Here is a 24,017-nt window from a genome sequence, read left to right as displayed (position 1 = left end):
TCGATATTGTTCAAAGATATGAATCTCCTTGAATCAGTATTAGTTGCTGAATATAGAAAAAAATACAATTTAGAAGGCTACAGAAGCTTCTCAGTGTGAGAAGAGGATGTTGCAAAAAGGAAGTGAAATGAGGTGAATTAAAGAGCTGCTGTTCAACCTTATTGACTACAGAGGGAATTGAAAACCAAGGGGTCTTCAAAGCTTCATAAATGTAGAGACTGAAAGTATTTCAGAAATTAAGCATCATTAGGAAAATCACAAAATATCATCCTGCCTACCTGAAAAGTTGTATACATAGTGGATGAAGCAAAACTTCAGGCAGGGTCCCAAAGTGATTGTAGAGTTCTTTAATCTGGATTTTTGATTAGCCATCACCACAGTTCACCTTACCGCCCCCCCCCCTCCCACCGAAGTGCTCCTCACTCTCTAATCATGAAAACAACTCTCAACATCACTGTCATGTGTTGTCACTGAACAGATTACTTCAACAACAGGCCAGACCAGAATGGGGATGGCTCACATTGGTGAGTTCAATACTACCTAACAACTGTACTCAGACTGGGAGCAGAGCCAGATACACCCTCTGGAACTGGGACAAGATTGCCGACCAGTAAACCAAGAAGGAAAACTCGGAGGAAGTGGTTAGGGAACAGCAAAGAGAACATTAATATTAATATCCATACCATCACTTCTCATGTCCTTTAATGCATTGTGCAGCATCACAATAAACTAATTCATCTGGCAGCAGACAGACCATGTTACACTTCAGAATGTGCAGGCATCATAAAGCATTTGGTTTTTCATCCATTACTGCTCCACATGTGCCTCTGCAGTTGCTTGCTTTTTTGTTATGAATTTGGTCAGTTAAAAATTCTTTCACAAACTCCCTTGCCTCCTGATTCTCAAAAGAAAATGACAGAGTCAACTATTTCGCTCTGTTTAAAAATAAAGTTAATTATAAGAACTTAAATGGTTTATTCTGCATAAAAATTAGTAAGGGTCAGTAAGTTAGAATAAAAGGAGGGATCCTTAGAGGGAAAGAAATACAGTGGATTCTGGTTTATTGGGTGACATCTGGCCCAGTGCATTTTGGCTCAAATAAACGACTGTCCAATCTGCCGGGAAAAAAAAACAAACTACAGCTTAACTGAGTAATAAATCATGTACTTAAATAAAATACAGAACAAATTCGAATGCTACCAATACTAGTATGGTATCATAAAACTGTGCATTAATTCCAAATTGTTATTGATGGAGGAATTCAGTCAGTGTATGCTATGTGTTCTTTTGATTGACTGTAAATGAACAAAATCAGCACAGACAACTAGTGCAGATGACGGACTGCCTTCAACGATTGCATCCTCCAAATCTTCATTTTTATTGTCACATTCTAGATGAATGTCAATACCTTCAAATTCCTCATAGTTTCTAACTTGCTGAAGTAGTGAAATTGTTTCATTTTGACTCACAGCTGTTTGTGGCATCTCCAAGCCTGAATGCTTGAAACATCACTGAGTAAAACGGTTCTGAATTGTCTTACTGCTTATTTCTCGCCAACGATCAGTGACAAAAATCACATTTTTTTAAACACAAATGCACACGTCTGACCCTATTTAAAAACTGTTCACCTTAAGCATGGTGTAGTGCGTAACAACCACGCAAGTGCACACAACCAATGCTAGTTAGAAACTATTCGACAACAATCTCCTGTTCCAATTAAGCAGCAGAGTGTCCTAAGTAAATGAACGGAATCCTGCCTATTTTCTCAATTAGTTTTTGTTCTTTAAGAGTTATCCCGTATAAGCGGTTGCCCCAATTAACCGATGGCCCAATTAATTGGAATCCACTATATATGTACAATATATTGGGAGTTAACTAATAAATTGCAATTAATTTCCTGTGAAATCAGTCATTGGAAGCTTGAGGATTTGGAAATTTTATTAAGTAGAAACAATTTGGGCTCCAAAGGTTTAATGTGTTTCTTGAATCATCTAAAATTGGGAAATTTTAATGGTATACCTGCAAGAATGCCTTGGTGTTCTAACTCGATAGAATTTTTAACAGGTTTTCACTGAAGGGCAGCCTAATTGATAAATTTCATCATTATTTGGAAATGTTTACAAAAAAGTCTCACCCAAGCAGAAATATTTTAGGGGAAGATCACACCTCAGGTTACATAGAGGATGTATGGGGGTCTAGGTTGGTTCATATTAATAGATGGTTAGAAATCAGAATCAGAAAATGAGAGGGTGGGAGGAAGTCTAAGATCAACAAGTTTTGAGGGAGATCCTGGAGAAGGGGATTGGAGAATAGAGCTGATTGCTGGGTTAGTAGTGGGTCCTCATTCGTATTTCAAACTTAAGCTACACCGAAAAGCACTCTGCATCCAGTGCATTCTGTTCCATCTAAATATTGGATTTCCTAGGCTTAGAACCTCAGATTATATCAACTAAAAACTACTTATCTTGTCAAACTGGAGAGGCACAAATGTGGACGTTACTTTTCTATGCCTTTTGGTCTGATTTCTAGACACATCATCTTAGACTTTGTGTACTCCAGAGTTCTGCAGGATCCTTGAAAAAATGAATCAAAATGCTTGTTGGATGGCCACATATTGCCAATGCAGCAACTTTAGGTCTTAAAAAACTTTGATGCGCAACACAGCTCCTAAGAGCAGACTTGTCGGCCAGCCTTTAACTTGCTTCAATAAAATGGGAAGTAGATAGTTCAAGTCAGGTAGTTAGTGGATTTCTTAATAACTTTAATTTCCACAGACCTAAACACAAACCAATATTTTCCAAAGGGACATGTTTATGTTTACCCATTACAGGAGTCATTGTTGTTTCATTATTTACATGGATTATTTAGTTGTTAGTTGACAAAATCATTTTTGCATAGAATGAATGACAATAAAAACCTGTATATCAACTGAAATACAATTAATTCTTGGGAAAAGTATCAAAATTATATATTGATGATTTGCATAAAGAAAAATTGTAAAGAAAGTTAAATTAATCAAAAATAGAGTTTACATGTAGGAAAGATGTAATTGCAGTGGAAATTCACCAGGATGTTGCCTGGGATGAACTCTTTCAATACGGTTGGATTAGCTTTCCACAACAATGCTGGGAGGTGGGGTGTTTGGCAGTAGAGAACATGATAGAGGTCTACAGTGTTGCTAAAGTATGGATAGTGGGACATTTTCTCCCAGTAATAGAGGATCTATAACTAGAGGGCTTAAGTTTAAGATAAGGCTTGAGAGATGTGGTGGGGATCTGAAGAATTTTGCCACCCTGCAGGTGGACGAATCCAGAAACACACTACTTGCATATGAAGTGGAGAAGGATCCCATTCTATTTTAAAACATATCTCGATAAGCACTTGAAGTGCCAATGTATAGAAGGCTATAGATCAAGAGCAGGTAAATGGGATTAGTATACATGAGTACTGTATGATCAGCATGGACAGGAAGGGCCAAAGGGCCTGTTTCTGAGTTGCAAGAGATTATGACACTAGAACAAGTGCTTTGTATAAAAGTAACTTGCATAAAAATTATATGGAAATTTTGTTTATTATTTCTGAAAGGTATAGTGAAGTACAGCACAGCCTCAGTATGATCTTTGATTATCAATTTAGATTGTCCTTCAAGTCCAGAGTGGAACAAGGAGTCAATCCCATGACTTGATTTAGGAGTGGGAAAGCTACTTATAAGCCTTAGCTGAAACAGAGTGATGATGAGGGAACTGGGAAGGAAGGACACAGAGATTGAACAGAGAGGTTAAAGGGGACAAGAAAAAGTACCATTTGCCAGTTTCAAATTAATATGAGACCATTTTCAACTGTTTATAAAATAAAACTAAAAAGATTGGGTATATAATCCTCATGCAAATGTAATAAAAACTAATACTGTTAATATGCAAAGTGGATAGAAAATTCTAACAATACTCAATATGTTTCACAGAATCTGTGAAGAAAAGGAGTTAGTGGTTCAGTTTGAAAACATTTTTTCAGGACTGAAGTCAAATCCCAATTCATTTGACGCAAGGCATTTTCCAGAAGTTTTTCATGTATTGCTTTGCTTCCAAATAAATATTGTAACTGTCCAGCCCAATTGCCTACCACACTTATCATAAAATATCAAATCTAGTTTTGAATAGCATAAGAAAGTGGGCCACAGCACCTATACCGCATACTCTAATAAATGTACAAAAACATCAGTCAGATTCTGAGTCACATTGAAATATAATCCCTAATACAATTTGAATACTTCATCTATATTTTGCAGCTGCCTGCAATGTAACACTGGCAATAAATTAAAAACATTCTGCAACTGCAGAAGGAAGATTTTATATTAAACTTATACTTACTGTCTCTACCTCAGTCTTTACCACTACTCTGACACATAATTTATGCCATTTGGTGAATATTATTCTTGATGCAATGAAGAATATTTCTATTGCCTTTAGAAAATGTAAGTGCGGAATACAAATTTTATTTTTCATCATCTTATTGTTTGTGAAGACTTGGATGTGAATAGACATCCAGTAAGTGGTGGCTTTTAAATTCTTCCTGTGAAACATCTTCAAACCCCAGTAAACATCATATTAAACCCCAACGTAATTTAAATTAAATGCTCTGCTCTTTTGGAAAGAAGCAACATCAGTATTTGTTGCACCTCATCTGAAGGTATCCAAACTCCTACAATTGAAACTGAAAGAATATGAAGATAAAAATATAAAATCAGTGAAAAATAAACAACTTTCAAAAAGAATTCAGTGGATGAAAAAAATTAAAGAACATAAACAAGTGCACTGACACTTCTGATACATTAAATATATAAACATGTGAAAAGAGAAACAGCCAGAATGAGGAATTTGCCTATTCCTTGCTCATTTATGAAAGGTAATGACTTTAGATCATAAGATACAACAAAAGACAAGACAGCAAACAAGAGCACTTGGCTTCACCTGTCTACCCTGCCATTCAATAAAATCATGCCTGATTATTGATCTCAATTGTTAATGTCCTGCCTGATCATATTTCATGATTCCTTCACAGTCTAAAAATCTATCAGACTTTAATACATTCAACAGCTTATAAATCACCAGTAAACAAATCCAAAACAACCTTTTGAGTGAATAATTTTCTCTTCACTTCAGTCCTAAATGGTTTGATTTATTTTGGAGACGGGGCAAGGAAGGAAATTAATGTTCCTTGGAGTATAACCATCTGCAGGAGCTTAAATAAGTTTCAATATATCCAGTAATCATCATGAGGGCACTGCTAACAAAAACATGTTCAATTCACTGACATTTCTCTGTTCTGTTCCCTTTAAATTTCCGTTTTGTTCTCTGATATGTGTACTTACCAACATTATCTTCTCATTTAATGCCTCTTCCACTATTAACCTCATCTTTCTTCCATCACTTAGTAATTCATACCCTCCAATCTAGTACAAACAACTCCCATCCATTCCTGCCCTGACCCAATGGTTGGTTTTGCTGACTGACCACTCTTCCTTCATGTAGAATGCATCTTTAGTTCTACTTCTGATTATCCTTCCACTGTGTTTTATTGGATGGAAAGATTAATTCCACCTATGACGTCAGCTGCTGTTAAATAGCCTTCCAAACTCCAGAATGGATTGAAAGCAGGATCTCCCAGTGGCCACACATTTTAATTCCACGTCCCATTCCCATTCTGATATGTCTATCCATGGCCTTCTCTACTGTCAAGATGAAGCCACACTCAGGCTGGAGGAACAAAACCTTATATTCTGTCTGGGTAGCATCCAAACTGATGGCATGAACATTGATTTCTCTAACTTCCGTTAATGCCCCTCCTCCCCTTCATACCCCATCCCTTATTTATTTATTCCCCTCTCCTCCTTTTCTTTCTCTTTCTGCCCATCACTCTTTGCCTGTTCTCCATCTCCCTCTGGTGCTCCCCTCCCCCTTTCTTTCTCCCTAGGCCTCCCATCCCATTATCCTTTCCCTTCTCCAGCTCTGTATCCCTTTTGCCAATCAAATTTCCAGCTCTTAGCTTCACCCCTCCCCCTCCTGTCTTCTCCTATCATTTCGGATTTCCCCCTCCCCCTCCTACTTTCAAATCTCTTACTATCTTTTCTTTCAGTTAATCCTGACGAAGGGTCTCAGCCCGAAACGTCGACTGTGCTTCTTCCTATAGATTCTGCCTGTCCTGCTGCGTTCCACCAGCAATTTGTGTGTGTTCCCAGAATGGTGACATAGTCAAGGTATCAAAGAACTAAATCACCATCTTCATGTAGAGAAGGACATTATAAGAGATAAGATAATGTATCTGGTAATGAGAGATGAAGAGCAAATTTGAAGATCTCTGAATGACTACACATTGTTCTGAAAAATGCCACTCATTTGCACTATAAAAGGTACTGCAAACATGCCAGATCAATCATTGCATGCATTGATTAATGACAAAATTATGAATATAAAACCTCAAGAGACATAAAGATTTCTCAAGCAACACACACAAAATGCTGGAGGAACTTAGCAGGCCAGGCAGCATCTATAGAAAAAAGTGCAGTTGTCATTTTGGGCTGAGACCCTTCAGCAGGACTGGAGCAAAAAAAGATGAGGAGTAGATTTAAAAGGTGGGGGAGCGAAGAGAGAAATGCAAGGTGATAGGTGAAACTGAGAGGGGAAGGGGTGAAGTAAGGAGCTGGGAAGTTGATTGGTGATAGAGATACAGGGCAGGACAGGGGGAAGTCTGATAGGTGGGGTTAGAAGGCCAAGGAAGAAAGAAAAGTGAGGAGGAGCACAAGAAGGAGGTGATGGGCAGGCAAGGAGATGAGGTAAGAGAAGGAAAAGGGAATGGGGACTGGTGAAGTAGAGGGTGGGGGTGGGGCCATTACATCAAAAAATCAATGTTCATGCCATCAGGCAGGAGGCTACCCAGACGGAATATAAGATGTTGTTCCTCTAGCCTGAGTGTGGCATCAGCACGACAGTAGAGGAGGCCACAGATAGATTGACATATCGGAATGGGAATAGGAAGTGAAATTAAAATGGGTGGCCACTGGGAGATCCCACTTCTTTTGGTAGACGGAGCATAGGTTCTTGGTAAAACGGTCTCCCAATCGATGTCGGGTCTCACCAATGTACAGGAGGCTACACTGTGAGCACCGGACACAGTATCTAACCCCAAAGGGCTCACAGGTGAAATGTCACCTCACCTGCAAGGACTGTTTGGGGCCCTGGATTGTAGTGAGAGAGGAGGTGTAGGGGCAGGTGCAGCACTTGTTCCGTTTGCAAGGATAAGTGCTGGGAGGGAGATCAGTGGGGAGCTCCCAGTGGCCACCCAATTTAATTCTATTTCCCATTCCCATTCCGATAGGCCAATCCATGGTCTCCTCTACTGCCGTTATAAGGCCACACTCAGGTTGGAGGAACAATAGCTTATATTCCATCTGGATAGCCTCCAACCTGATGGCATGAGCATCAATTTCTCAAACTATTGCTAATGACCCCCTCCTCACCCTCTCTTTCACCAGTTCCATTCCCTTTTCCCTCTCTCAGCTTATCTCCTTGACTACTTGTCACCTCCCTTGGGTGCTCCTTTGCCCTTTTCTTTCTTCCATGTCCTTCTAGCCCCTTCTATCAGACTCCCCCTTCTCCAGCCCTGTAACTCTTTCGCCAATCAACATCCCAGCTATTTACTTCATCCCTCACCCTCCCAGTCTCATCTCTCACCTTGTGTTTATCTCTCCCCTCCCCCACCTTTTAAATCTACTCCTCATCTGTTTTATCTCCAAACCTGGCAAAGGGTCTAGGCCCGAAATATTGACTGTATTTTGTTCCATATTTGCTGCCTGGCCTGCTGAGCTCCTCCAGCATTTTGTGTGTGTTGCTTGGATTTCGAGCATCTGCAGATTCTCTCTTTTTTGTGCATAAATTTCTCAATCCCCCCTGTCTAAACTATCATTCACTGTGATCATTACTGCTCTTTTACCTCAGTACCACTTTCCTATACTAATTTCATAATCCCAGTTTTCCTTCATATCTTAAAATTGATTGATCTGTCTTCAATGTACTTAGTGACTGAATGATTAACTAGCCCTGTATTATGAGAGCTTGTGTGTCCTTGATCCGGATACCAGAAGCAGGAGAAGCATTAACTCAGCATCTACTCTGCCAAACCCCTTCAGAATTTAATATGTTTCAATGTTATCACCTCTCATCCTTCTAAACAGTAGAGAGTATAGATCCAGTCAGCTTAATGTCTGCTCTTTTGACAAATTATCTCAGAAATAAATTTGGAGATGCCTCACTGCACACTTTCTATTACAGATATATTGCTCCTTTGGGAGGAAGACGAGACATCTGTAAAATATTCTGGATGAGATCTTACTGGAGCTCTACTGTATGTATAATTGGAGCAAGACTTCTGTACAAAAATCTTCTTGTAATAAAGATCAACAAACCATTTGCCTTCCTAATTGCTTGCTGTACTCGCATGCTCACTCACAATGATTGGTGTAGAAGGACCCCTGAGTTCTCTGGAGTTCAATGCTTTTCAAGCTCTCGCCATTGACAAGTTCAGAATCAGAATCATGTTTATTATCACCGACATATATTGTGACATTTGTTAACTTTACAGTAGCAGTACAACAAAATACATGGTAAATATATGTAGAAGAATTACAGCAAGTATATATGTGTCTAATTACTAGTTCAATTAAAATAAGTAAACAAAGAAAAACAATAGAAAAGTAGTGAGGCAGCATTCATTTGTTCAATATCCATTTAGAAATCGAATGAAAGAAGGGAAAAAGCTGTTCCTGAATCACTGAGTGGGTGTCATTAGGGTCCTATACCTCCTTCCTTTAAACTTTTAATATTTTAAACTTTTTTCAACCAAAATAGATAACCTCACCTTTCTTCCACATTATATTCCATCCACCATGTTGTCACCATTCAGCTCAACTGTTTCTATCTGCCTGAAAATTTTTATATCTTCTTCTTAGCCCACTCTGCCACTTAGTTTTCCAACAATAGTATACTTTGAAATATTATTCTTAATTCCCTCCTTATTATTCTCTGTCCCAGGATACTGATGGACTTTTACTGCTGTACCATTGAGAGCATGCTCACCAACTGCATCTCAGTGTGGTATGGCAATTGTCCCATGTCGGACCGCAAAGCACTCCAGCGGGTGGTAAAAACTGCCCAGCGGATTATCGGCATCCATTTGCCCACCATTGAGAACATCTACCATAAATGCTGCCTGGGCAGGGCAAAAAGCATTATCAAGGACGCATCTCACCCTAACCATGGACTTTTTACTCTCCTCCCATCTGGTAGGCGCTATAGGAGCCTTCGCTCCCATACCAACAGGCTCGGGAAGAGCTTCTTTTCTGAGGCTGTGAACCTGCTGAACCTCACATCACAGCGCTAGGCAGTATTGCACCTATATTGTACTGTCTCAGTACTTCTATATCTGTATGCTGTAGTATTTACTTTTTATTTGCAGTTATTTTGTAAATAACACTATTCTTTTGCACTTCTGGTTAGATGCTAATTTCATTGCATTGGCTTTGTATCTGTACTTGGCACAATGACAATAAAGTTGAATCTAATCTAATCTAATTAATAGACTGTGTACAACTGGTGATGGAACGCAGAACCCCGAACTAGCCTAGTAATCACTTGAAAACCCCAAACGTTAAACTGATCCATTTTCCCCTTCTCTGTACATTCTATCCATTAACCAAGTGCTTAATCTTTGCCTGTAATAATTCTCCAACATTGTATGCTCTTATTTTGTCCAATTATCTCCTTCACGGCATCTTATTAAAGGCTTTCACAAAGTCTAAATACACTACGTTAGCTATTGGCCTTCACCTTGTTTGCCAAACAGACCATAAAAATCCAATAGGTATTTCAAACATGATTTTCCTTTTAGAAAAGGACTCTAAGTTCACCGTTACTACTTTTGTAATAACTCCAGCCTTTACCTTGCATTAATGCAATTCCATATTTTTTCTCTCAGTCTTTTTGTATGTTTGTTGCCTTCTAATTCATGAGATCTATTCTAGAATCCATGGAGTTTGTAAGATGGTAAGTCCATAATCACATACCTCAAAACCCTTGATGCAAATTATCAGTTCCTGTCAATATAATAGCCTTTAGTCTCATGAACTTCTCCAATATATTTTTAAATCTCATTCACTTTGAGCACATCATTCATTCAAGATCAGTTGTTCTTCAATATTTATAGGACTATTTTCTGTTTTCTTTGAAGATAGACTCAAAATAGTTGTTTAATTTCCCCACTGCTAATTCTCCAGTATAGTAATATTGTTTCAGTCTGCGTGGACTCACTTTAACCTGAGCTTGTAGCGATGTACTACATACAGAACTAGAGACGACATGCAGTCGGTAAGTCGTTTTGAGACTAGTTTATTCAAACTTGGTGGCGCTGGCATTTAATCCCTAGCGCCCGCCCTCTCTGAGCGGAAATGATGTCAGAGGTGCATTACGAAAGTCTCCCCCCGCGCGCTGGCTATTTGTGAGCTGGTTCGCCTGCGCAGAAAGTGGGTCGCCACAAACCCCCCACCCCCAGAACCGGCGATACACCCCCCAATGTCCACAGTCTGGATCAGCCTCTGTTTGGGAGGTCTGCCTCTGCGCCGCGGTGCCTGAACCTCGACCGGCTGTGCCAAGTCTACATGGGCTGGTTTGAGTCGGTCCACCGTGAAAACCTTCTTTTTCCCCCAACGTTCAGAACGTACGTGGACCCGTTGTTGTTGATCACCTTGAACGGCCCCTCGTACAGACACTGTAGCGGTGCCCGGTGTCTGCCCCTTCGTACAAACACAAACTTACAGTCCTGCAGGTCTTTGGGTACATGGGTCGGGGTCCGTCCGTGCTGTGAAGTCGGCATGGGGGCCAGGTTGCTGACCCTTTCGCGTAGTCTGTCCAGGACTGCTGCGGGTTCTTCCTCTTGCCCCCTTGGGGCTGGTATGAACTCTCCTGGGATGGCCAGGGGTGCGTCGTACGCCAACTCGGCCGACGAGGCATGCAGATCCTCTTTGGGCGCTGTGCGAATTCCAAGCAGGACCCAAGGAAGCTTGTCCACCCAGTTAGGTCCTCTCAGGTGGGCCATGAGAGCTGACTTCAAGTGACGGTGGAAGCGTTCCATCAGTCCGTTCGACTGTGGGTGGTAGGCAGTAGTGTGGTGTAGCTGCGTTCCCAACAGGCTGGCCACAGCCGACCACAGGCTGGAGGTGAACTGGGCGCCTCTGTTGGAGGTAATGTGGGCCGAAAGCTAATACTTTCCTTAAAGTAAAATCCAGCTGAAGTTAGAAATGTGAAACAAAAACAAGACAATCTGGAAATAGCTCAGGCCTCCCTTACAATGGAGAAAACTTAGCAGAATACCTCAGTTCAGTCTGCAACAGTAAACATGAATGCCCATTTCCACTTTGTCACTTCCACTCTGACCTCTTTATCTTGACTTTTACAAGCATTGCCAAACATAGACTTGAGGAACATTTGCCACATAAGTAGCCAGGTATAATGGGCTGTATTCATCAGACTCAACAATTCCAGGAAATGTGGTAATAAATGCACATACACAACAAAGTAACTGAAGCCTAATTTATTATTACAAAATAGAAAGCACAAATAAACCACGCAAAATACCAGTTATTAAGTCATTAAGATTTCTGGGCTTATGATTCTGTATCACAGCTTGATTGTTGCTTTCGGGGGAACTCTGATTTCTGACTCATGAAACCACCCCTGGGCCCCAGGAACCAATTGTGATCCTAGTGTTGGAGAAATCCAAATAAAAATTTAAAAACAGCCCAATATATCCACAAGCTTCACAAGTGCAGAGACAGACAACACTTTGTTCTCACCCATTAAAAGCATGTTTTCTTTCATTCAAACAACCCATGTGTCTTTTAACACATTGTTCAGCAATTAGATATCTTAATGGTTACTGTTTATTATCTCATAGCACACAACATTCCTTGAACTTACAAAGCACATTAATGTTTATACATACAAGGGATAAGCCCAAATCCAGACTGGCATTCACATTTTAATGCTTACTTATTGTTTACTCTGCAGATCTCACATATTACGAGCTCAGTAACAGTTAAACTTGTCCTTTGACCTAACAGACATTAATTCAATGTTTTAAAATATCTAATATGCATCCTGCACTAGGTTACAGCTTTTGGGACCATGTATTAATTTCAGCAACTTCAGATAGCCTGCCTTTCCTGTTTGTGCCAATTTTGATCACAGGCCATCCATGTGTAATGAAAATGTAATAAATTGTAGTCTTTCCAGATATGCTGCCTGACCTGCTGGCAATCATTTTTGTTTTAGATATCCTGCTGTACTTTGCACCTCACAGTTTCTATTTTTCTCTCAGAAGACTGAAAGTCTTCTTATTTTCTCACTTTTCCAGTTCTGGTAAAAAGTCATCAACCTGTAAATTACCTCCCTCAGTTAATAATGTCTCACTTATGATAAGATGGATTTTTGAACTCACAATTTACCTCATCGGGGATTTGCACCTTATTATTTCCCTGCACTGCACTTTTTCTGTAACAATAACAACATCTTCCACTTACTGTTATTCTGTTTGCCTTGTAATACCTCGATGTACAGATGTGGTGAAATGATCTATATGGATAGCACGCAAAACAAAGTTTTAAACTGTATATAGCTACATATGACTTCAGTAAACCAATCTCTGTTTACTATTTTAGCCTGATGCAGGTTAATGACCAAAATGTTATCCATCCCTTTCCCTTCACAGTTGCTACTTGGCCCAATGACCTAGATTATCTCTAGGTTAAGTTTCCAGCATCTGCAGCAGTGTGTTCCTCCTGATCTGTTTTATGTTTCTTTCTGGTTTAATCTCATAGTTTGTTTACTCTTTTCCCATCATTGGCTTGGTTCTTCTTTACTGATTCAAGGTATGTTCTTTTTGCAGCATTTTGTTTTTTTTTGCTTTGATCCAATATTATCTTGAACCACTTCATCGCACACAGCTGAATTACTAAATCCATTGTGTGCTTTTCCCAGGGGATATATCACAGTGGGAGAATATTTATTGCTGCTTCTGCATTACTCTTGTGGCCAAGTTTCAACCCTGACCTCAGGTTGTGTCTCTGTGGTTTTTGTATGTTCACCCTGTAACTTTACTGATTTTTTCCAAATGCCCCAATTTTCATGCACGGCTCATAGATAGGATGGTAAGTTAACTGGCTACTGTAAATTAATATTGGTCTAGGTGGCTTCTTGACAACTGGAATGAGCTGATGAGCACATAAGAGAAAATAGGTTACAGGAAAATAAATTGGTAAATAGAACTGAGGGGATGATCCGAATGCAAGCAGCTACTCGATAGAAAAAAATGGACTCCTCTGAATGAAATATGATAAATATTGCTTACAAACTACTTATTAATTCTTCAAATGGTAGCATTGGTTGTTTCCTTTGATACTTTTCTCAACAGGTATCTAGTCTAACGTAACCTGCTCAAGTTTCTTTCTTTGATAGTTTGCTTTATTCTAGGCCCATCCATGAACTATAGTAAATCTCTTTCCATTTTCCTAAAAAACCTTCATTACACTGTAATCACTGTTTCCTCAAGGCATCTTGAGGACGAGATCATGTAACCGTTTTCTCATTAAATAAGACCAAAAGCTGTTTCCTCATTGGTTTCTCAATATGTTAGTCTCAAAAAAAATCTTATATGACCCGTAAGTTTATCCTTCACACTGTTACTTCTCACTTGTTTTTCCATTCCCAATCTTTATGAAGAATAAAGTAACCTGCTGCTAATTGTATTACTTTGATTCATGTGTCCATTAATAAGGCTGTTGGATCCTAAACATCATTCAGAATGAAGGCAAAACATAACATATTATTGAAGAATAAGTGGATGTTTGAATGGTTAAAGTTCAAATTAAAGACACATTTTCATTTTATTTCCCAAAGCATTCTGCATAAGGTAAATCAATATATTGTAAGATAATGTAACAGTGAGGGTGGGGGTGCAGGGTGGGGATACGTCTCTATCAAAGGAGGAGTAAGATGGTCCTTCCATCCACTAGCCTGCAGGTCACCCTTGGGCAAGGTATAGCACCTGCTTAATACCTCCCTCCTCACCCATGAGGGTCATGTGAAGCCATGGAAGCATGTGGTGGATAGTCATATTAGAAGCTGGTGCATTTCATGTCCAGGTTATGCAATCACTGACACCATACAGACAATCTCTGAAGAGGATAGATAACGACTGGGGCCATCCATCTTATAAAGACACTGCCCAGAGAAGGAAATGACAAAACACTTCTGCAGAAAAAAAATTACCAAGGACAATCATGGTCATGGAAGGACCATGATCACCTCCTTCATACAACACATAACGATCAAGTGATTGTAATGGGTGCCAGATGACACATATTGTTCACAATAGAAATTGTTCTACATAATTCACCAATTCCATCATTGAGCTGGTCAGGTAGCATCCATGGAAAATCGTAAACAGTCAACATTTTGGGTCAAGACCCTTCATCAGGACTCTAGGCCTGAAATGTTGACTGTATATTCTTTTCCACAGATGCTGCCTGACTTGCTGAGTTCCTCCAGCATTTTGCGTGTGTTGCTTTGGATTTCCAGCATTGGTGATTTTCTCGAGTCCATCATTGTGTTGTTGTGTTCACTTTAAGAGATGGCGTCTGATGTAATGAAGCCAGCGAAAGATGACTGCTTTTGGTTTGTTGGTAATGGAATAAAGGGCTGCAGTTTTTGGTAAAGCACATAAAATGACTCCCGCATGCTTTATTTGCAAAATCCTACATTGGTCATCTCAATGCTTTTGGACTATTCCAGAGTTACTCAACGACATGTCAACTAATGCAGCCACTTTGAAGCTACAGAAATTTTGGGAGCAGCATGCCATTGTGTCTGCTTTGTGCTGTGAGAAATCACAACAGACAATGCCAAATTTTACTATGCTGTAGTATCGCTAAGTAGTTCCACTGCAGCAGAGTGGTGACTCTACTAGAAGGCCGACCTGCATGTCACTCTGAAAGCTTACCACTTACAGATTTTTGCACTGAGCTTGAGCGTACCAAAGCTCTCCTTGCCCAGCCAGTGTGATGCTAGGCCTTCAGAACTAATGGACCACATCCAATCTCTCCTGGGCAATTATCATCCTTGTTTTATTTTTAACTATCTCTTTTTGCAACAAGTACCTGATCAAAATTGATAAAAGCCCTTGCTACTACACCTGTGAAGGGCTATAGGGAGTGAAAATAGTCGATAATCTACACTCAGTCAGGAAGAGGTGCATAGTCCCTTCCTCCTCCTTTCCATGCCTCAGTAAGTCTTGTTAGCAGAGCCAGCAGCAGGCTCATATCCACGGTTCTGAACCAGATAAAAGTACTTTTACTATGAATGCCAAGAAGTGCTGACCTCCATGCAGCTTCGACAGTGCCAATGCACTGGGACATCGGAGATCTGTGAACACTGTGGGTTCCAGCTGCCACAGTTGTTTATGGATCATTATAGACACCCTTTCAGGGTGGTGCTCCCTGTGTGACATGGAAACTCAAGTGAGTGTGCTGCCAACATCGCCCGTTGCTTATAAGGCAGAGAGTGACAGGCCCTCACTTGAGGGCGGCAAGTAACAGCAGGATCCAGAATTACAGGATACGATGAGTGACACTCTGCTTCAGTGGACGACGTTACACATGAGACTTTGTCTTGGCTAAAGTTGCTAGAAATCTGTTCAGCACAGATTTCCTGTGTGCCAAAGGACTGTTAGTCTTCTTATTGAGCCCATCACCCCTTCTGGAACATAGGCTACCAACAACAGCTCAGCAGAGTCCTCTGTCCTGGGCCAGTCTTACAGTCTTTCAAGGTGTAGCACATCGAAGATCCTTCCCTTCCCAGGGATGAAGTGATTGCAGCTTCCATTGGTGTTACTGTAGCACTGGGTTGTCTACTATCGACTTTCTCAGCCACCACATCTCTGCAGAAGGTGGAATACTCCTGCTGTCAAAAGACACAACTATCATGGACTTTCGATTTCCCTGTACTACAAAAGCACTGAAAGAGCTTTTAGGTATGGCAAATTTATATCATCATCTCATTCCATGAGCTGAACTTGTGTAGTGTCCTCAAAGGCAATTCCCATATCCGCATGCTTCAGTGGTCAGCGGACATGACCAGAGCATTTGACAACACAAAATGAGCTTTACTGAACACAACCTCACTGGCACACCCACTCTCCAATGCACCTATGGCCATCACTACTGATGCCTCAGACTATGCTGTGAATGTTGTGCTTGAACAGTTAGTTGCAGGTGTGTGGCAGTCACTCGCCTTCTTCAGCCAGCAGTTCCATCCCCTCGAGAAGAAGTACAGTACGCCTGACTGCAAGCTTCTCGGTCTCTATCTGGCCAGCCACAGTTTTCATTTTCTGCCGGAAAGTTGGCACTTCACAGCATTTGTGGACCACAAACCCCTTGTGCATGCGAGATCCAAAGTATCAGACCCTTGGTCTGCGTGGCAGCAATGCCACCTGTCATACATTTTGGAATTCACGACTGACGTACAGAACGTCAAAGGGAAAATAACGCTGTGGCTGATTGCTTCTCCCAGCCCATTGTTGATGCCTTACACATCGGAGCTGATGATGCTGGCATGGCAGCTGACTAAGCTACCGACGCGGAGGTCCAGGTTTACAGGACAGCAGCCATGGGTTGTCAGCCTAGTCAGCATCTCAGTAGTGTTCTGGCCCCCTCAGTAAGCTCAATTCTTTTACACCTACTATATTCCTACCTCCCATCATGACGTACAGCATCTTGGGTTCCAGTTGACCTACATTCTACCTCTTTCAGTGTTGTCCACCATGATGCATAGTAACACTCCCTTAAACCCCTCAGGATGGCCTGTTCTGTGTTTTGGTACGGAGAAAAATAATTTTATTGTAGATAGGAAGGGTAAACCAGAAAGTATTTTGTAGATCACCTGAAACTGACCCACCAATATCTAAATGGATTGACTACCCTACCTCCTGCATCACAAAATGATCAGCACAGCCCTGGACAAGCCAGAGACACCTGCTGTTTCTCCAATTAAGGCACACAGTCAAGCACTTGTACTAGCTCCAGACAGACTCACAACGTTGGTTTAGGTGAATTCTGGGTGGTGGGTGCCCATTGTCCTCTTGGGGACATGGCTTATTTTGATTGCCGAAAGTCTCTTCTGTCATGATTGGTTAGTTTAGAAACTGTAGCTGCTTTTCCTATCGCTTCGCTTCCTGGTGTCCAGTATCAATTATCCTGGATGTATAGAGAGCATGTGTGGAGGATTCTTTCTCTCTCTTCCTTTGTTTAAGTCAAGCGATACACATAACCATTGGAAAGGTATGCTCTGTGCACGCTCTTAGCTAAGCATGTTTGTTGAATATTCAGTGTCTGTAACTTGGGAACATGAATGTTTGGTCAAATTTTTACTGCATTGGAGAATTCGATGTTCATGCCAAGGGGCTGGAGACTACCCAGACGATATATAAGGTGTTGCTCCTCCAACCAGAGTTTGGCCTCATCATGGCAGTAGAGGAGGTCATGTATGGACATATCCGAATGGGAATATGAAGCAGAGTTGAAGTGAGTGGCAACTGGGAGATCCTGTCTGTTGTGGTGGACAGCTCATATACCGTCTGGGTAGTCTCCAGCCCCTTGGTATGAACATCGAATTCTCCAACTTCCTGTAATTCCCTCCCTCTCTCTTCCGCCGTCCCACTTTCACTCTGCCTCCTCTTCTAGCTACCTATCACCTTTCTCATGATTCTGCCTTCTTCTACTACCCATAGTGCTTTCCCCTTAGATTCCTTCTTCACCTCTCCTGCCTATCCCCTCCCTGCTTCCCCTCCTCCACCCCTTGATCTTTCCTCTGATTGGTTTTTCACCTGGCACCTTCCACCCTCCCCCCACCTTCTTTATAGGGCCCCTGCCCCCTCCTTCTTTAGTCCTGACAAAGGGTCTTGGCCCGAAACGTTGACTGCTCCTTTCAATGGATGCTGCCCGACCTGCTGAGTTCACCCAGCTTGTTTGTACCTGTTTATTTGACCACAGCATCTGCAGTGTACTTTGTGTTTCCAATTACATAAGATTGCCTGCTCTCAAAGGAAGTTGACACTTGTACTGTTATTGGTCAAGAAAGCTGTACCTAAATTCCTGACTGATGGGGTAAACCTCATTCACCTGGTGTTGATCACATCTGACAGTCAATGTATAAGAACATGTAGAGGACCAGCTCATTAGTTGTTGCACTGCGGGGTGGGTCTGGTGGTCTTTTCTGGCACAGGATTATTGTAGTTTAATGGGGGTTACTATTTGGTTGACAGTACTGGTGATTTGTACATAACTTAAAGAGTTTGGGAGAGTCAACATGTTCACAACCTTTGAGTGGTGGGATGTCCTGTGGGGGAGATGGTTTATTCTGATTGTCAAAAGTCACTTCTGTCGTGATTGGTTAGTTTAGAAACTCCAGTTGCTTTTTCTATTGGCTAGCTGCCTGGTGTCCCGTTTCAAATATCCTTGGTATATAGAGAGCATATGGGGAAGGTTCTTTCTTTTTCTTCCTTTGTTTAAGGCAAGATGCAATGCTCCTCAGACAGGATGAAGAGGTCAATACTCCCCAATGCCATTAGGCTTTACAATTCTATCGCCAGGACTTAAGAACTTTTTAAAAGCTATTATTAATGCTTTTTGAGATAGTGATTTAGATGCACATCATATTTTTTACTGAGTTAAGTATTGTATGTAATTAGTTTTGCTACAACAGGTGTATGGGACATTGGAAAAAAGTTGAATTTCCCCATGGGGATGAATAAAGTATCTATCTATCTATCTATCTAGTGCACAAAACCTTTGGGAAGGTATGCTCTGTGCCACTTTTAACGAAGTATGATTATTGAATGTTCAACTTTGTAGTGTCTGTGACTTGGGGAGCATGAATGTTTGGTCAGATTTTTACCGTGTGTAAATAAATATTTAATATATCTATTCACAGACAGTGTTTTCTGTCTCACTTGCCAGACCGGTGAATCTGATTCAACATTACACCTGTGTAGGTGAGGTAATCAGTGACAGTTGGCACATATTGTTCATAACATAAACAGTTCAGCATAATTCACAAACACAATCATTGAATTGAATTGTTGGGTTCTCTTTAAGAGATGGTGTCTGGTGTCATGACGTCAGTGTAAGGCAAGTGATTTTCCTTTCTTCGTAATTAAGTGAAGGGTTGCGACTTTTCTTAACATATAAAATGACTCTCGCATGTTTTATTTGTAAAATCTGACAATATTAACCAGCGAACAAAGTACAGCTCTTTATGAAGGCATTCAACATTTATATTTAAATTGCCTTTGTAGATGAGCAGAAAAATGAACATCATTACTTGTGTGAGAACTCTGTATTCATCACCATAACCTCATGTTGAAATGACAAGACATCATTTACTGTGATTAACATTATTCACAAACCCAAGTAACTGATATATTTTCTCATTTCATCTAGAAGATTCATCACAAATGATAAAACTAATAATTTTGAACAAGCAGGTGCTCACAATAGTTTCAGGCTATCAGAAACAATGATGTCCACCTCATGTTACTGACAAATTCATTTACAGTGTATTGCAAAATCAGTTTTCTAAGTACTAAGCCATGTCTATCAGGTGAGACTTTCCCTGTCCCCAACAAAATTGAATTCCATCAAATGTGGCATATTTATAGTCCAACAGCTCCCTAAAAGGTAATTACACCAAAGCACTTGAAATAGGATTCCTGTCATTCGTTGACATTAGCAGGCATAAGCCATTTGTTTCAAGTGTGTTCTATTGCCAAGACATCCCCATTCATTCTAGATTGTATAGGCTGTCTTTCACAAGAGTGGACTATTTAATTTCCAGTAGAATTAACCATACAGGTTCATAGCCGAGCAAAAAGTACAGGATATTAGGACCACCATTGCAGCCAAGCAACCTAGCATGATACATTGGCTTTTGTTAGAATGCTGCTGAATGTGGAGGAATGGAATATGTCTTGACTGAATAAAATGCACGGCACTTCCTCTACATTTCCTAACAGGATGGGTAAACCAACGATTAACGTAGCAGAGTTGGCTTACTTGAAGGAAGTCATCTGCTGACATGAGCACATGATGGAGAAGTTCAGGAAACCATTGACCATTATCTCAGCGATCTCAAACAACTTTCCCATCTCAATACAGCAACCCCACGCCAGCCAACCTTCCGGCTCAGAGCCCTGGATTCTAGCGCCCAAACACTTTGACAGATCCCTAACCCAATGCCGCAACTTCCTGTTCCAGTGCATCTTTCAATTTGACCTACAGTCATCTCTGTATGTTCAGGACCAAGCCAAGACTACCTTAGTCACCTCTGTCTTGACTGGGAGAGATTTGACCAGAGCTGCCGCTAACTGGGACAATGAGACCCCTACTTGCAACATATATCAGGATTTCACCAGTGAGATGCACCAGATTTTCAACCATCTGGGATGTGGAAGGGAGGCAGTTGATCAGATATTTTGCCTGAATTAGGGCTCATGCTTGGTATTGGGTTATTCCATGGCATTCAGGACCTTCACAGTTGGAATGCGTAAGCACTGCTGGCCCATTACCATCTGGTCTGTTGCCACAAACCATGCTTTCAAGTTCAAGAGATGTTTCACATCTGCTCCCATTCTACGCCACCTGATCCCCTCCAAACCTTTTGTTGTAGAGATGGACACATTTGATGTTGGTGCCAGATCCATCCTTTCCCAGCAGGGACCAGATGGGAAGACATACCCTGGTGTTTTCTTCTCAAGCAAGTTCGTCTCAGCTCTGTGCCATTATGGAGTAGGAGACAGACAACCACTCAGCATTAAATGAGCTCTTCAGGAATGGAGACATTGACTGTTGAGTAACACCGAGCCCTTCATGATCTGGACTGACCAGAACCTCATATCCATACAACAGACCTGCAAACTGAATCCACATTAGGCTCACTGGGGACTCTTCTTTGAGCAATTCATCTTCACCATCTCATACCCACCCTGCTTCAAGAACACTAAGATGGACGCCCCGTTATGGCAGCTCGGCTAAGCAGAAACGGAAAGCCAACCCTCAGCTTATCATTCCATCCTTACTCCAATTGTCTGGGAACTTGAGAACCAGATCCATCAGGCCCTAGAGCACGAGCCTACTCCTGCCAATACACCTGACATCTGTATTTACTTGCAGGTGGCCAAGTGCTCTCAGGCACTGCAGTCGGCCATGTCCTCTTGACTCTCCAGCTATTCAGGTGTATGACAGACACTGGATTTTCAGTGACACATGATGCAATAGCCACAATGATTGCAGATGTATATCATTTCATCATTGCTAGCCCTCAATGTGCCCACTTCAATCAGCAGCCCTCTGGTGTCCTGCAGTTTCTACCATTCCTTCAATGCCATGGTCCCCTTCGCCATGGATTTTATCATAGCTTTGCCACCTTCCAATGGGTCCATGGTGATCATGACAGTAGCAAAGCAGTTCTCCAAGTTTTCCCACTGCATTGCCCTCCCCAAAAAACTGTCAGCTATTGAGAGAGAAGACCTGATTCTCCTCAATGGCTTCCCTCAAGACACTGTGTCTCACTGGAGCCCATAATTTGGCTGCCGCTTCTGGTGAGCCTTCTGTTCCCTCCCCTAACTATCATCCAGTGGCCAATTGTCTCAAAAAGAGCCAATCAGCAAGTAGAGAAGCATTTGTGGTGCTTCACTGCCTCTGCCATGGGTAAGTCCATCTTTGAAGTGTTCCATGGGTACCAACCCCTGTTGTTCACTGTGGAGGAGCCAGCTGTGATGGTCCCATCCACCAGGGCCCTGTTTTATCACTGCTGGACTGCTTGGAAGAGGGCAAGGAGGGCCATTCTAACTGCCAGCCATGTCCACTATGTCAACTTTGGCAGCACCCAGCCAGACTACTCTGGCCTGGGGACAGTGGGTGGCTGTCCACCTGAAGTCTGCTTCTGCGCACTGACTCCTACAAGCTCTCGCCCTGGCTTATTGTTCTCCTCAAGGTTATCCATTGCATCCATCCAGTCTCTTACCATCTCCAGCTGTCACTATCCCTCAGGATGACATCTTCCACCTGTCCGCCTCAAGCCCATTGTCCACACATCAGTCTATCCACCTGAGCCTGCACCTCTGGAACCTAGGATGGTGGAAGGTTGTCCACTGTATGCAGTTCACCAATTCATACATTCACATGATCATGGGCACGATACACAGAACCTGGTTGACAGTGAAGGGTATGGTCTGGAGTGCCATCCATTTTCATCTTGGATCCATCACTCATCAAGAAGTTTCACCAGACCCATCCAAACCGCCCTGGGCCACCAGGCGCCTGCTATGGTTGGTAGGTGGGGGGGGGGGAATTGTACCAGGCCTGCACAGCAAGCTCTTCATAGTCCCCACCCAGCTAACAGGAGCCACCTGCCACTCAATTCCAACTCATCACCTGCAGCCTATTTAAACCCATCTGTCATTAACAGTCCTGGTACATCCATTGAACCAGCCAGCCTCATCCAGTTGCTCCTAGCCTTCAGTTACCTTAGTATATCTGTTCTCTCTTGTTTTGATGCCACTCACGGCTTATCATTTTGCAGTTTATTAGTGAAGTTTTGTTTACTGCTATATCATCTCTGCTGGTCAAGCCTCCACTACATTTCCTAACAGTGGATGATAAAAATAAAATATCAAAATTAAAATGGAAAAGCAGAGTATTCTTTAAATGATGAGAGCCTGAAAAGCATCATTGTTCAGATGTAGCTGGGCATCCTTGTAAGCAATTCATTAGAGATTATCTTGCACGTACAGCAAACAGCTAGGAAGGCATATGGTATATTGGCTTTTATTGCAAATGCATTTGCAAGTGTAAAAATATTTTCCTCACTTTAACAGGGTCATGGTTTATATTGTAAACAGCTTTTTTACCTCCCTACTGAAGGAAAGGTTTATTTATGATGGATCAACTACCATAAAAGTTCACTAAGTTCACCAAGAGAGTTGCAACTATATGAGCACATTATGCCAGGCTTCTAGGCAGCAATGGTGATCGTGTGGTGGGGATGTGGATTAGTGAAAGTTTGACCTGTTAGAGGAGGTTAAACAGACTGAGCCTAAACTTGCTAGAGTTTAGAGAATGGGTGTTGATCTCACTGAGATATACTGTACAGCATTCTTACAAGCTTGAAGGGAAGTTTCAGGAATGACACTTACCGTGGCAGCAGTTGCCAAAATTATGGATCACTGTCTCAAAATAAGGTGTCAGCCATTTATCATTGACACATCTTTGTTCATAAGATATATAAATTTAACTTTTAGATGTTTATAGATTGTTAGTCTTGTTAGTCACTTCCAGGACATTTCATCTGGGATATCTGCACGATTTAAATGTGTATGAGATAAATGCAGCTCGTTGCCTACAAGAATTCTCAGCTCATTATCATTTAATTTCCTGAGCCAATAGTTCCAATAACATGTTCCTACCTCTTTGAAGACAGCTTAGTGACATCTATATAAAGATAAAGGGAAGCTGAATCTTATGTACCAGACTTCAGTAACCCATTGATTTCTTTTAAAAAATTAACAACTTCTAGGCTGTTTAAGAAGTTAGAAATTTAATAAGAAAGTGGAGTAATATAATCTGAACCTCTGAGAGAAGGGCAATATTATAGGCAAGTCATTTCCTGCAATACAATTTCATTTAACTACTTTAAATGACATAAAAACCTTGCAAAAATGAAAATGGCCAAATAACTTGGAATGTAATGCATTAACTACAAGAAGCCTGTTAGGATATCATAAACCATAAAGGCGATTAGTTGGAAGAAATGGTTTGATTAGTACAGGAGTTCCCAATTATTTTCATGTCATGGACCCTTACC

This window comes from Hemitrygon akajei, chromosome 7, assembly GCF_048418815.1.
Source record: "Hemitrygon akajei chromosome 7, sHemAka1.3, whole genome shotgun sequence".
Taxonomy (NCBI): domain Eukaryota; kingdom Metazoa; phylum Chordata; class Chondrichthyes; order Myliobatiformes; family Dasyatidae; genus Hemitrygon; species Hemitrygon akajei.
This window is presented reverse-complemented; position numbering follows the sequence as displayed.